Here is a 15,155-nt window from a genome sequence, read left to right on the forward strand (position 1 = left end):
AACGTTTTGAAATTCTACACTTGCATTGTACATATGGCTACTTTTAACGTACAAAAAAACTTCGTGAAACGATCATGGACAAGCTCTTGTATTTCTGATAACAGAAATCAGATTTTTTTTCTTGTGTTGATGGCTGCTATTTCTGTAGTGCAGCAGAAATAGAACAGCTTGGACTTGGGAGTAAGACAAGCCTGAGTTCAAATCCTGGTTGTGTAGTTCATCAGTATGTGCTACAGTACAAATCATTCAACACATTTAAGCCTCTGATCATTCAATTATGCCCCGGAGATAACAACATCTCAAATAACTGGGATGAGGATGAAATACAATAATGCACACAAAATAAAATGCGTGAAACATAGTTGGCCCTAAATAAACAATAATTTCCTTTGGCCTTTCTCCATCCAAATTAAGCCTGCAGTTATCTTCATATAAACATATCTAGAATATAAATATTCAAATAAGAAGATGGTATTTGAATTTCTTGTGTAGAATAGGTAAGTAATTTATAGGAACGCTAGGCAAAGGCAAGAAAGATGTGACAAAACTTGGTTAGGTGACCTTAGTTTTATGGTCTGGAGTTTAGTGGCTAGAGGAAGGGAGAAGAGATAAGCCCAGGGAAGTAGCCATGGGGACAATTTAAATTACAATTTCTATTTTTCTATCATGTTTTTCTTTTGCTATCTTTATCCCAATAGATAGTAACAACGGTAATTCTCTAGTCCTTTCTGTAAGTAACATGGCAGGGAATCTCCTCAGTGACCACAATGCTGAACAGCTGAGTTTTCTCATTGTCCCCCTATTAGATCCTTCACCTCACACCTCTGTGGGAAGAGCAGCTGCAGGGTGCACTGAATATTAATCTGAAAGCAGCAGGCTGATCAGGGAAGGAATACACCATCTAGAGACACCCAGGAGGAAAATGACTCCAATTAATGTGACAGCTTATGATTATTTATGTTATTATCTTTGTTATTTATTTCTTTTAAAGGGATTGATTGCTTCATTTGAAACTAGAAGCAAATAAATTTGGCCAGTAAGGGGAGAATTGAATAATGGTTCTGGATGATGTATTTCAAGTGGTGCTACGAAGGTTTTTAATTATTCAGGGTTGGATCTATCATGGAGCACCCAGAGAGACCCTGTTTAACTCCCCACAGGAGGGAGATTGCCTTTTAACAGGATTAGTCAGCATCATCACCAAAGTCACATTGTGTACTCATTACGCTATGTGTATATGAAAATTACGCTGCACCTGTATAGGATTCAGAAATATGTATGGACAAATTCTATCTATATATGCATATTGGTGATATATATTATATATAATATATATATATGAGTTGGTAGAATATATGCTAAGATAATATAAGTGTTAATAGTGCTTAATCTGTGCCAGACTGTATTCGTTCATTTTCACACTGCTATAAATAACTTCCCTGAGACTGGGTAATTTATAAAGGAAAGAGGCTTAATTAACCCACAGATCTATATGGCTGGGGAGGCCTCAGGAAACTTACAATCACAGTGGAAGGCAAAGGGAAAGCAGACACCTTCACAAGGCAACAGGAGAGAGAAGCATGTGAAGGAGAAACTGTCAAACACTTACAAAACCATCAGATCTCATGAGAACTCACTCTCATGAGAAGAGCATGGGGGAAACTGCCCCCATGATCCAATCACCTCCCTCCCTACATGTGGGGATTACAGTTCAAGATAAGATTTGGGTGGGGACACAGGGCCAAACCATATCACAGACTTTATATATATATTAACACATTTAATTCTTACAATAACGCTAAGAGGTATATTCTATTGTCATCCCTATTTTTCAAAAGGGAAACTGACACACGGATATTAAGTACTTCGCTTATGGTTACGCAGATCACAAGTGGCAGAACTGGGATTCAAACACAAGCAGTTTGGTTTAAAAAAAAAGTGCATCTCTACATATTTTATATATGCACACACACTTACATACGTATGTGTAGTTGGGTTATTTTATGAATAAATATATAATAATGTAGATAAGAGACACAGATAAAGTTAGATCTAAAAATATAGACGTGGACACTAGGATACATCCCTTCTGCTTCTGTGACCTCAGTGTTCTGTAGTAACTTAAAATAGACACTTGAAATAGATCACTAGACCAGAAGATTTTTAATAATATTTTATTGGTCATAAGACATTTAATACGTTTCATGAGTCAGGAAGTGAACTAGTTCAAGCTTGAAGCTAAAACAAAATAAACAAAACACAGATTTTATAGTCTCTGAAATTGAAACAAATTTCCATCTTTTTACTCTAGTTTCTCCTCCTTTCAGCCTATCAACCTTTTAAAAAATATAGAAGACCTTCAGGCGATTCTGTTTAATTTTTCAAGATTTATACCTCCACCAATAAGTTTAGCATTATAACTTACAGAAAAAAATTTTCTAATATGCATGCACCCTTGGCATTAAGTCTTCTCATAGGGTTATAAAATGCCATGGTTAGTTATCCACCATGTCTACATAGTCTGCATGAAGGCAACAATGCTAGACAGTCATTAGATCTTAAAATACAAGTGTGGCTATTAGGATACATTCCCTCTGCTTCTATGACCTTAGGGTCATAGAGAGCTTGAGAAGAGAGAGTAAGCATGAAAATACCCCTTTTGATTTATTCAGCTGCTTTAGAGCTTATTTCTTAGTACAATAAACATTGTACTACAACAAGCATTGGAATTTAAAAAGGATTCCTTAGAACTGTTCCACCTGAAGTGAGAAGAAGCTGAGTATTTGTCCTTCAACTCTTACATATCATTGACAGACAGCTATTTCTTGGGAATATCAAACCCTGCAATCCTGGTGTGTCTATCACCAGCCCAGAATGCCAGAGAAAGCCCTCAAGTGCTTGTTTTTGGAAGCCACAGGTAGTATGGGATTGGTGGGTCCTGAGGAGATGTGGGTGAGGTGTTAACAGCATCTGCTACAGATATTCTGCAGCAGACACTTTCCATTCCTGCACAATGCTCAGTCATCACAAAGAGTATTTGAAGTACATATTGGCCCTCCCTTTGGAGAAATGTCATCTTATTAACATTAACATCTTACATGTGTTTTCCCATGAATTAGCTCATTTCTTAAGAGAATAGAGTTAATGACATGAAGTCTAAATACTTTAAGTGTGTTGCTCAAAAACAAATAACAAATGAACTATTAGAACTCAGATGATCCAAGCCAAGGGTGCCCACATGACGCTTCTCGAGAAACTGAGGAATTTTCTTTAGTTAAGATTGTACCAGGGTCCCATCTTCTTAACCAGCAACATAGGGTGGCCTCAATTCAACAAGAAACTAGTGTGTTACTTGGTGCAGAACATTCTCAAAAGCAACAACAAAAACTGTCTCAGGAAAGTTTCAAGGAAAGAAGAATGTAATTAACATCTGGTGGAAGTCAATTAAGGATCTCTAGTGTAAACGCAATGAGGTGATATGGATATTACATTGGGTTGAGGAGGCAAAGACCTGGTCCTAATGTAGTGTCTGCCATCAACCAGCTGTGTGACATGGATTAAATCACTTGTCCTCAGGAAACCACAGGTCCTAATTTATAAATAAAGCTCTTTGTGCTTAAATTGTATTTTGAGACTATGAGGAGGGAAGTAACATTACATTTAAGTAGTACATTGCCTTACAAGTTTGGATGGTTATATGCATTTTGAGAGAACCAGGCATGCTTTGGGTAGTTAGACTTTTGTATGCTGGTTGAACCTCATAAAATGCCACATGCCTAATCTCTCTTCCTCTCTGTTCTCCCCTCTTTCTTTTTCCTCATCCTGCTCTCTCCTTGGCTTAATGTTCTTGTCTCCTGGTTCCATACCAGTGAAAGAGAACCACAATATTGCCTTCTCACCCACTTTGGCCATCATAATGGCATTTCTTCATGTAAAATGATTACACATCCAATTAAAGTGAACACCTGGAGGAAATAATAGCTGGACTACTCAATAATTTTACGTTATGCTGAAAAAATAATTATTTGAGTCTTTTCTTCAGGTCAGTTTACTTGAAAAGAAATAATGTGTAATGGGTTCAAAGTCAGTCTGGCAATTTGCCTACAAACTATTGTCAGGCAGTAAATTACAGAAGCAGTGGATCATCACACATGCCCATCAGCTCACTAATAGAGAGAAGCCAATGACAATTTAGGGAGAAAATAACCAAAATATGTATCACATTTATTCTATTCATAACAAATCATTTTTTAACACTTATTTTTTTCCCTAGTTAAGTTTCAATTTATCTGGGACTCTGTCAGGATGACAGAAACTCATTTAGAATCCATGAAGACAGCTGACACAAAGTGCATTAAAAATTAGATTTTGAATTCAAAGAATGAAAGCTTTAAATCACTACAGTCAAGTCAGTGGGACAAGATTGATACCAGATGCTATTTTGTTCATATTATTAAGGAAGCATTCCAGCCTTGAAGAGACCTTGTCACTACACAGCTTCTGTCTATGTAAATAAGAATAAAGTGAGTATGTCTGTTGTCAATGATAGAAACAGCCATCCAGTGCCTCAAAGCAACAGGCTGGTTCATTCGAGGAGAATGTTGAAAGTTACAAGAACCCTGAAAGGTCATATATGCCCAATTCCCTCATCATGTGTACGGGAGGACTGAAATCCCATAGGAGAAGGTTAGCAGGTGTATTATACACACATGAACTCTTTACTTTAAATTGAGTGGTCTGAGTAAGGGCTAAGCCACTCTCTTGACAGGGGTTTTGGGCAAGTCACTGGACAACCCTGGGCATCATTGTAGAGAATATTCATTTACCCTATGTGTGTTTTTAGTCTGTTCAGCAGCCATTCCACCCTCCTTCAGCACCTCACTTTACTCTTTGAGAACTACAGAAATCTTGAATTGCCTGTGCTTTTTATTATTATTATTTTAATTTGGGTTTTATTTATGTACATAAATAGCAACATGAGAGCGAGGAGTTCTAAGGTCTGTACATGATCTCTAGGTGAAAGGATTTCAGATTAGTTTGCTTGTAGGATGGTACCACCCAAAATAACAGAGGTCTGGTCTAGTATTTCCTGAAGAAGAAAGCCAATTTAATACATTCAATACTGACTTCTCCGCCATTTTTCTGTAGAAATACTGATTTACTCTATGGAGTTTCCAATGTTTACCTACAACTGATTAAGATGGGCAAAGCATGGAGTTTTCTACTTAGTTCCGGGTGAATTCTTAACGTTTCCTGGCTTTTGAAAGTTCTCCTTCCACAAATGTTAAACCCCAGTCATATAATCTCTCCTCACTGACCTGGGCAAACACGATAGTTTGTTGTGGATAATAGAGGGAGGCAGCTAACCCCACGAAACCAGGCGGATACGCTAGCTTCTTTATTTTTGAACCTCTAGCCAAAAGGAGTTCAATGAGGTCAGCAAAACCACTAACACCAAGTCTCGGAAAAAATCCAGGAGGTGCATTTTGGAGACAGTCCTAGCTGTCTAACCCCCATTGAACCAAACTTTGCATCTTGGGCTTACTTTGGGAGTACGTGTCCTGACATCAGCTTGTGCATGGCTCACAATAAGTGTCGGAGCTGTGAGATGCTTTCTTCAAGCGGGTTCCTTGACTCCTCCACACACTGCGATTGTGTGGGAACTGAGTGAAAGCTCGTCAATCTTCACGGAATTTTTGGGAGGTGAGTCTTTTTTCGGTGCTGCACAGACTTTCAAGGTGAACAAGCTCAGGCTGGCTGGCCTCACGGACCCCTGGGAATTACGTCGAACGTGACGCTGGCAGCTGTGGCTCCGGAAGGGTCCGTCACCTCAGCCTCGGCCACGCCCACAACAGAGAGGTGGCTACGGAGGCCCGGTAGGGCCTTGAGTTCCCCAACCGCAAGCAAGCTGTGGTGCGGGTGACGGCGGTAGGGCAAACTCGGTGCAGCGAAGACTTAGTTCAGTCGCTCCTGCCTGTGCTCTTGACGGGACTTTCTTTTTTCTTTTTTCTTTTTTTTTTTTGAGACGGAGTCTCGCTCTGTCGCCCAGGCTGTAGTGCAGTGGTCTTGACGGGACTTTCAATTCAGGTATCCTGCCCTCCTCTGGCACACAATGTTAATTGTTTCCACAAGCTAAGTTCACCAGTCTCTCTGTACAGGGAAATGAAGTCCTGAGCGAAGTGACACAAGTGTGGAAAAGGTTTAGAACTGATGTATTCTGGTAGTCATCCCCAAAGCGCTATCCATTTGTCCTGGTTACTACACCTCCAAAATTCCAATGTCCGAATTTTGCAATGTTCGTATTCTCTTTCCAATATCTGATTGTTTACGTTCTCCTTCAGTTCTATGAGCTGCCTACGAACCTTCCACTAACACCCATTTTTAATTTAATTGCAGTGGTCTCTGTTGCTTGCAATCAAAAACAAATCTGATATATTGTACGTGTGAAACTGTAACTAATATATTGTACATGTAAAATGGAAAAAATTATACTTCACTCATAAAGGTGGTATCAGGTTTTTTTTTTTTTTTTTTTTTTTTTTTTTTTTTTTTTTTTTTTTTTTTGAGATGGAGTTTTGCTCTTTTTGCCCAGGCTGGAGTGCAATGGCACCATCTCGGCTCACCGCAACCTCCGCCTCCCGGGTTCAAGTGATTATCGTGCCTCAGCCTCCTGAGTAGCGGGGATTACAGGTATGTGACACCACGTCCGGCTAATTTTATATTTTTACTAGAGATGAGGTTTCTCCATGTTGGTCAGGCTGGTCTCGAACTCCTGACCTTAGGTGATCTGCCCACCTCGGCCTCCCAAGGTGCTGGGATTACAGGCATGGACCACCTCACCCGGCCCAGTTTTCTAAAATGTATAAAATAATGTATATTAAAACTACTGGCTTGGAGAATAAAACTTAAGAGGAACCCAGTAAGTATTGTTTGCTTGGTTTTTAAGATCCTTCCTATGTATTCTCATCTGTATTCCTGGATTCTGCTGAGATGCTCAATGGAGCCATGAGTCACATGCTTAATCTCCTCAAAGAACTCTCCGGGTGAGAGCATACGCTCTCCTTTTGGTCTATTTGAGACACTGAGTAATAGTTGTTTAACCACACCCTTGACTTTCTCTTCAGAACACATTTTCCTAAGAATAAATCTAGTTTTAGCTTCTTTTGCAAAATGAATAAGCAGAGAATTTCCCAAATCATCAAATCCTGGTTTTTGTTTGATAGTCTTCCTCAATTTATCTCCCTCCTCTTGCATTTTATTATAAGCAGCAAGAAGAAATCTGACCGTACTTTCAACATGTTGCCTAAAATGTCCAGAAAAACAGCCAAGTTATTTGCTTACAAGTTATGCTTCCACATAATTGTAGGACAGAATTCAGCTAGGCTTTCTCTTACTATATTATAAGGGTCTCTTCTCCTCCCCAGATCAAGTTCCTTATTTTTTTCTGAGGCCTCAACAGCAAAGCCTTTAATGTGCATATTTCTACCAATATTCTGTTGTTGGTAATATACATATACTTTAAGATGATAGAGAGTTTCTCTCCTATTCTCTTTACTTCTGAGCCCTCATCAACAGGACCTATAATACACATTTTTCTACCAGTAGTCTGTTTAAAGCAGTATAGGCTTTTCCTTTCTAGTACCTCAAAATTTTTTGAGCCTCTACCTATTACTCAATTCCAAGGCCATGTTCACATTTTTAGGTATTTGTTACAAGATTTTTAAAGACAGTTTTTAGGTATTTAGTTAAATATAACATTTTAGATACTTGTTCCAGGTTTTAGATAGGTAGTTTTTAGGTACCAAAATCTGTATGTTTCCCATGACTCATAACAAATTATCACAAATTTGGTGGCTTAAAACAATTGTTCTCTCAAAGTTCTAGAGATCTAATATCTGAAATCGATATCACTAAGCTGAAATCAGGGTATCAGTAGGGTTACACTCCCTCTGGAAGCTCTAAATGATAATCTGTTTCTTGCCTCTACCAGCTTCTGGTGGCTGCCAGTCTTTCTTGGCTTGTGGCCATATACATCTAATCTCTGTCTCTGCAGCTACATTTCCTTCTCCTTCTGTGTCAAACCTTCTTCTCATGAAGACACATGTGGATTACACTGAAGCCCCACTTGGATTATCCCAGATAATCCCCCCATTCTAAGAGCTTTAATGTAATCAAATCCACAACATCCTTTTCTGCCATGTAGGGTGACATTCACAGGTTCCAGATGGTAGGATGTGGATACATTTTGGGGTCATTATTTAGCTTACCACATGCTTCTTCTCTTTTTCTGGTTTTGCCTTTTCCAACTCTGTACAAAGTTATCTGTGTAACAGGCCTCAGTGTGACATTCTGGAAACTTTAAAATTTAGCTGACTAAAATAATTTCATGTAGGAGAATATATGACATTGAAATTTAAATTTTGTTCAAGGGGCTTTATTTACTCTGTTAATAGTAACTTTTTAAATATAGAACCAGATGGTGATTCAACACACACACATACAAATACACACACATCTGCCTGTTAGCATAATGTAAATCTTCCACTTACAATTATAATTTTACAAAAATCAGTTGAGGACATGCATTAATCTATAGTAAATCTGGCAGGAGTTCTTCAATACAAGATTTTATATAAAGATGGAAATGTTTATTTAGTTTGAAATGAACCAAACCAATCTGTACAGAAGAAACAATGTAGAATTTTACTATTCTATACGATTGAGCATTATTATGTTCAAATACTATAAAGGATAAAGAAGTGAATTCCAGTATTTTTCCAATTCTTTTCCTTCTAAATAGTTGATGTACATTCTTAACCTATTTTAGCTATTAAATTGCTTTTCTCTATTATTCTAGGTTTCTCTTCATCTCTTTTGATCCTCAGTCTGTACATCCGAGTCTTTTGTCCCATAGTTTTTAACATGAAGTGTATACATTATTTGGCATTGCTGCTGTAAAAAATCATCACAAATGTAGTGGCTTTAAACAACCCAGATTTACACTCTTGCAGCTCTAGAGGTCAGAAATCTAAAATGGGTTAGCAGGGCTGTGCTATTTCTGTGGTCTCAAGAGAGAATTCATTCCCTTCCCTTCTCTACCTTCCAGAAGCTTCCTGCATTTGTTAATTTATGGCCCCAACTTTCTTCCAGCAGCATAGTATCTTCCAATCTTTGTCTTTCTTTGCCCAACACATCACTTTTTTCTGACTCTAATCCTCTCCCCCCCCACCCTGTGATTACAATGGGCCCATGGGCATAATCCAGGTTAATCTCTCCATCCAAGATTCTTAAATCAGTCACATATGCAAAGTACCTTTTATCATGTGTGGTAAAATATTCATTGGTTCTGAGACTAGGATTAAAACATCTTTGGGGGTGGGACACTATTCAGGCTATCACATGAAGCTTGCCAGAATTCAAATCCATGTCTTTGTTACTATTTACAAAAAATCTTCAATGTTTGCGATCACTAATGGTCAAACCTGCTTTGTTTGGTTTGTGCAATGAATAACTTTCAAGTGGAATCTGAGACAAAAATTGGACTTTTCATTTGATAGAAGCATAGGCTCCATGCCTCTCATGGGGTAAGATAAGTAAACATTCATCTTAATTGCAATACATTTCTGACTTCTGTTTTAGTACTGCATGACCCAGAATGTGTGGGCTATTTATACCCTTTTGGTGAGAGGCAGAGCAAAGAAAAGAAGGGCAATATTTGAAGCAGAGGGAGCCCTCTTGCCCTGGTTAAGTTAAGAAGAAATGAACAAGGAACTCAGGGCAAGATCAAGAGAGGTGATTCATCACCTGGCCTTCAACTAGAAAGGAGAAGATAGTCCTTTCTAGTGGAGTAGTGGAATGAACATGACAGAGCTCCCAGGTGTGCAATTCTTTTAGCAAGCTGGTAGTATTAGTCAACTCACTTCACCTCTCTGGGTGAAGAGGTGAGCTCAGCTCATCAACCTCTAAAATCTTAACCAGTAGTAACTCTGAAGGATTAGCCTTGACATTTACTGATGTTGCCTCTCTTGCTTAATATTTTATAGTAATGAAAATATTAGTTTGTAAGTACTGGGGAGAAATGTATTTTAGCAACTAACAGAATTGCTACTTCTGAGAAAGTGGTAGAGGGGGATTTATCAAAGTCATCTTGCTTATAACAATAAGAAATGTCAGCGGAGGAAAAAAGTGAATAAAACAGTTAAGTATTTTGTAATCTGAGGCTGAAAGATGCTGCCTCAGTAGTGACGATTCATATTAAGGAAAAATTCTTCTCTTCCAAATCCCATCAGACAACATTACATGTTCTGCACAGATTTTTACTGCTTACATGACTATATTTAATGGAAAATATGCAATTACTGGAAAACACTGAGTGACTTGGGGCTTACGGAATGTGTTCTTTGCTGGCAATGAGAAATAAAAAGCAGTGCTTTCAACTGTGAGGGGAAATTGCTTTAGTATTGCCGAGGTTCTAGAGTGTCATTGTATAGCATTTTATGTAAACATTTATTTGTTTTATTTTATTTATTCCTTCATTTAGTCAATCAGCAAATATTTATTAAGTGGATAGGCCCCACACTACACTGAATGTTAAACAAGATATAATGAACTAGATATAAACCCTATCTTTTGGGAATTTATTGTCTATCTGGAATGAATAGGTATAGCCACAACTAATGAGGAAACAAGGCATAAGGTATTATTTGCCACATGAACCATACAGAAGTATAGATAGATTATCTCTGTGCATAGGACTCAACAGTATTGAGTAAGTTACATGTAAAGTACTTAAAATAATATCTGCCCCAAACTAGTCTATGTTCTTGGAAATCAGAGTAACAGTTACCTTTGGGAATGGAAGAAGGAATATGATGTTTTAAAAAAGGAGCAACAGGAGATTTCTGAGATTTTGGTAACATTCTGTTTCTTATTCTGGATGCTAGTTACAGTGCTATGTTTTCTTTGTAAAAATTCAATAAGCTGTATACTTATTTTATTTTTACTTATATATTGTTTTAAAAATCAAAAAAAGTTTTGAAAAGCAGTGCTTCCATCGTGGTATGTTCAAAACAAATATTTGTTATACTCAAATCGCAACTCTTAGAAACTCAAAGTGAAGCAGGGAAGGTTCTTGGCTTCACTCAGGAAGAAATTCAAGAGCAAACTCGTGGTAAAAAAACAGCTTTATTGAGGTGGACAGCAGTGTTACAGTTCTGTGAGCTGCAGAGCAAGGTTATTCCGTAGGCAGTCATATTTATACCCTCTTTTATGGACATGTTAATTAAGGGGCTGGTTATTCAGAAAAGGCTAGAAAGTAGGCAGTAACTTCCAGGTGTTGCCATGGCAGTGGCAAATTGTCATGGTGCTGGTGGGCATGTCTTATGAAAAGGTACTTTCAGTTCCTCTTTCCAGTTTCTACCAGTCTCCAACCTAGTCCCCAGTTGAGTCTCACCTACCTCCTGCCTCAAAATGTGGGGAACAATCACTTCTGACTGAGGCAATGGGCAGTGATTTCAGGGAACAGGCCACTTCAACCGGATTCTCAAGATCAGTTGGATTATGTGCATACAAAAATAGGTGTAGAACTTCTAGTTTTAAAAAGTATGCCACATATTCAGGAAAGCATAATGATTCGGGGTGTGGACTGTGAAGTCAGATCTCAGTCTGAATACCAGCCCTATAGTTACCAGAAAAGGGTCCTGCTTCAGACCTCATGAGGGGGAGAGTTCTTGGATTTCATGGAAGAAAGAATTTTGGGGTGAGTCCAGAGTAAAGTGAAAGCAAGTTTATGAAGTAAATAAAGAAACAGAAAAATGGCAACTCCATAAGCAGAGCAGTCCTGAAGGCTAGTTGGCTATGTTTATGGTTATTTCATCATATGCTAAACAAGTGGTGGATTATTTAATGAGTTTTTGGGAAAGGGAATGAGGATTTCCCAGAACTAAGGATTCGCCTTCCATTTAGACCATGTAAGGGTAACTTCTGGACGTAGTAGCCGTGGCATTTGTAAACTGTCATGGCACTGATGGGTGTCTTTTGGCATGCTAATGCATTATAATTAGGTATAATACGCAATAATTAGTGTGCAGGGAGGATGGCCAGAGGTCACTTTCGTCACCATCTTGGTTTTGGGGGGTTTCTGCAGCCTTCTTTACTGCATCCTGCTTTATCAAAGGGGTCTTTGTGACCTGTATCTTATCCTGTGACTAAGAATGCCTAATGTCTTGGGAATGCAGCCCAGTAGGTCTCAGCCTCATTTTACCCAGCTTCCACTCAAAATAGGAGTCAGTCTGCTTCTAATGCCTCTGACACTATGGTTTAATCTATTTTAATGCAAACTACTCAAACTTTTTGAAGCAGTTTTCTCATCTGTAAAGTGGGGATAAATGTCCCTACTTCACTGGATTGTTATGATATCTAAATGAAATAGCCCATACAATGTCTTTGTCACAGAAATAAGAGCATTAGAAAAACTCAAGAAATGTTGTGATGATGATGTAATATAATGACTTCTGCCTGAGCTGATAAGCGTAAGGTTTATACTGGGTATTGATAAATATCAGTTTCTCCTAAGGTGGTTTAATTCATGTAGCCTATAGATCTTATTTTTTTCACGAACTTTAAGACATTAGGTTATTAATTAGTACCAACAGACTTTAGAGGTACTGAAATGAAAAAATATTGTGAGATTGTATATTCATTTTTTCAATTTTTATTTTATTTCTAATAATCATTAACATTATATTTTGTGTTCTATTTTTATCTTATCTGGTACTATATTTCTGAACTTCATTTTAATTAAATAAAAGTAGTAATAGTAATTACTACACATTTTCAATTTCCTTTGAAATTTAAAATATTACAAAAAAGCATATGCATATCTTGGTATGAAATTGTACTCAACATTTCAAGGCCAGAGTGTATTATTCATTACAAACAACAACAAAAAGCTAATGGGAAAAACAATTGGAATCCATTGAAGTTGAATTATCAGAACATATTTCACAAGAGAGCATGTACTAGACTTATGGTATGATGATCAGAAATACTGCATCTGCCATTCTTGATTTGCGTAAAAATCAGCATAAAAGAAACTTCAGTTAGTTCATTTGGTCATTCATTCACCCAACACTAGTCAGTGAATATCTGCTCACGTTTGTGGCTCACTAGTCAGGCACTAGAGGTAACATGATACAGATTACAGATACTTTCCCAGACTCCTCCAGCCAATACCTGCTCTTTGGAGGCACACTGACCTTCTTGTTATTCCAAGGTCTTCTCACATGTTTGTGCAACTGTCTCTACTTGGAATGCCTTTGCTGTCTTTCCAATTAACCTTCTCCCTGTAGATCTCCCTTCCCTTCTATTCAAATATAACTGGCATACCTGTTTTTCTACACTGAGTATGTATGCTTCTTATTCTGCCTTTGCTCAACCCTACCTCTATGTACTCAGATTCATGGTCCAGACTTTTCTTTCCTGCCCCAGTGCTCAGAAGTCTGATTCCAAGTGCTTCCCCCATTTCCCTACTCTTGCTTTATGTCATTTGTTTGGGCTAAGACTATGGCACCCAGAAAAAAATCACAAGTTGTGGGATGCAGGAGTCAGTGGAAGAGGAGGCCATTCCTTCCTGTGCTCTACCTATTTTAAGCTTTGTTCCTTGCATGGCTGTGTCCTTCCGTGGCCCCTTTCCTGTTCCACAGCCTTTCCTCCACGGCTGCAGTTCACATTGTGCTCCAGTAACTCTCTATTTTTTTCTTGCTCTTTTTGTAATGTCTTGTTTTTATTATTTTTTAAATTTAATTTTATTTTAAGTTCTGGGATACATGTACAGGATGTGAAGATTCATTACGTAGATAAATGTGTGCTATGGTGGTTTGCTGCACCTATCAACCCATCACCTAGGTGTTAAACCCCACATGCATTAACTACTTATGCTGATGCTCTCCCTCCCCCCGTCCCCCAATCGACAGGCCTCAGTGTGTGTGTTGTTCCCCTCCCTGTGTCTATGTATCCTCATTGTTCAGCTCCCACTTATAAGTGAGAACATGTGGTGTGTGGTTTTCTGTTCCTGTGTTAGTTTGCTAAAGATAATGGCTTCCAGCTCCATCCATGTCCCTGAGAAGGGCATGATCTTGTTCCTTTTTATGGCTGCATAGTATTCCATGGTGTATATATACCACATTTTCTTTATCCAATCTATCATCAATGGGCATTTGGGTTGATTTCATGTCTTTGCTATTGTGAATAGTCCTGCAAGGAACATATGCATGCATACATCTTTGTAATAGAATGATTTATATTTCTTTGGGTATATACCCATTAATGGGATTGCGGGGTCAAATGGTATTTCTGGTTCTAGGTCTTTGAGGAATTGCCACACTGTCTTCCACAGTGGTCAAACTAATTTACATTCCTGCCAACAATGTAAAAGCATTCCTATTTCTCCCCAACCTCACCAGCATCTGTTGTTTCTTGACTTTTTAATAATTGCCATTCAGCCTAGTGTGAGATGGTATCTCATTGTGGTTTTGATTTGTATTTCTCTAATGATCAGTGATGTTGAGCTTTTTTAAGTATGTTTTTTGGGTGCATAAATGTCTTCTTGCTCTTTTTGTCTTAGGGATGATAATGCATTACTACTGTTGCTAGTCTTTGGGTGCCTCAGTATCCCTTAACTCTGTTCACGTAGATGTGTGTATTCCCTCTATATGTGGTTTCTTGGGCTGGATCTTCTTTCCTGCTGAAGGTCTTACTCATACATTATGTATAGTGTGTAACTTTGCTAAAATTTTTAATCAGATTATAATAATCTTTTTAAACAAACAGTTTTCTTTACAAGGATCTTCTGATTGTTAAGCATTTCTACTCTTTTCTGAAAAGAACAGTGCATGCATGTAGTGGGATTAAATAAATGTTTTATAAAATATATAAATAAATGCTATTTATACCTATGTATATGTTTTTTCAACAAATTTTATGTAACAGTTGAGGAGTTTAAAGTCTACCAGATAATGTATAATACTATAGGATGAATAGTAAGTGCTTTATAGGCTATTCAATACAATACAATACTTAATACTATAAGTGTTAAGAGGAAACCAGAGTTATTACGAGACTTATTAGAAGTGTTGGAATTGGATTTTGAAAAAAAA

General features: G+C 37.9%; 1 pseudogene; it reads right to left on the reverse strand.

The window, feature by feature from the left end:
• Positions 1-5,221: 5,221 nt before the first annotated feature.
• LOC111541465 lies at positions 5,222-13,522 on the reverse strand (annotated as a pseudogene).
• Between the last annotated feature and the right edge of the window lie 1,633 nt (positions 13,523-15,155).

This window comes from Piliocolobus tephrosceles, chromosome 17 (assembly GCF_002776525.5).
Source record: "Piliocolobus tephrosceles isolate RC106 chromosome 17, ASM277652v3, whole genome shotgun sequence".
NCBI classification, from domain to species: Eukaryota; Metazoa; Chordata; class Mammalia; order Primates; family Cercopithecidae; genus Piliocolobus; species Piliocolobus tephrosceles.